Source organism: Somniosus microcephalus, unplaced genomic scaffold, assembly GCF_052327205.1.
Source record: "Somniosus microcephalus isolate GS21.2 unplaced genomic scaffold, FLI_Smic_1.0 unresolved_chr4, whole genome shotgun sequence".
Lineage (NCBI taxonomy): Eukaryota > Metazoa > Chordata > Chondrichthyes > Squaliformes > Somniosidae > Somniosus > Somniosus microcephalus.
Window position 1 is genome coordinate 3526834 of NW_028225182.1, and position 928 is coordinate 3527761.

General features: G+C 46.1%; 1 non-coding gene across 1 annotated transcript; it reads left to right on the forward strand.

Moving 5' to 3' along the window:
• Positions 1 to 462: 462 nt before the first annotated feature.
• trnaw-cca (transfer RNA tryptophan (anticodon CCA)) lies at positions 463 to 534 on the forward strand. Its single transcript has one exon. It is a non-coding gene; the product is annotated as a tRNA-Trp (tRNA).
• Positions 535 to 928: the final 394 nt, after the last annotated feature.

A 928-nucleotide genomic window follows, 5' to 3' on the forward strand; every position in this document is an offset into this window, starting at 1 on the left:
GAGTTAGCCGGGCCGTTCGAAACTATATTCCATTGTCGCTGATTACAGTCAGGCCCGGCCCGGTCACAACAGCATGTCTGAGCCGCGTTTCTGCAAACTACGAAACAAGTTCTCCAGAAGCCCAAGGCGTATAAGGAACTCAAGCAGCAAAATCCCTTTCATTAACCACAGGGGTTCAGGCAATTTTCTGATCGCAAAGTGCTTTAGTCCTTGTCAATATCTCTTGTCTATTTCCCGGAGATTCCCGATTCTGTCTTCCTCTCTGGCTCTGTTTATTGTGTCTGTGGCCACCTGCGGGTTGATTTTGAAGGAATACCTGTGTTTGTGTCTGCTTGTTACCTTAAACAAATGAGGGCATCAGGCGCTTCTGTGAATGACACTGAGGAATCAGGAGAAGGCAGGAGGAATGAAACAATATTTGTGCAACGTGTGTATATGAAAACAGCGCGTTTTACATTGTAGGACCTTGTGGCGCAACGGTAGCGCGTCTGACTCCAGATCAGAAAGCTGCGTGTTTAAATCACGTCGGGGTCACTGTTCGTTTGGGTAATTCCAGAATTGTTGTTTTCTTTGCCGTTTCACAATAACCAGACACTTGCTCCAACGACTGTCTCACTCTTTCCCCAGTGTCAGGGAGAGAAGCGCCACAATTCCTCATTTATTTAATGTGACAAGACACAAGCACAGGTATTCGCTCAAAATCAACCTGCAGGTGGCCACACAGAATAAACAGAGCCAGAGAGACAGGCAGATTCGGGAAACACCGGCAAATAGACGAGAGATATAGACAAGGTGAGAAAGCGCTTTGCGATCAAAAAATTGCCTGAATCCCTGTGGTTAATGAAAGGGCTTTTGATGCTTGATTTCCTTACACACCTTGGAATTCAGGTGAACCTGGTTCATGGTTTGCAGAACAATTTAAACCCCT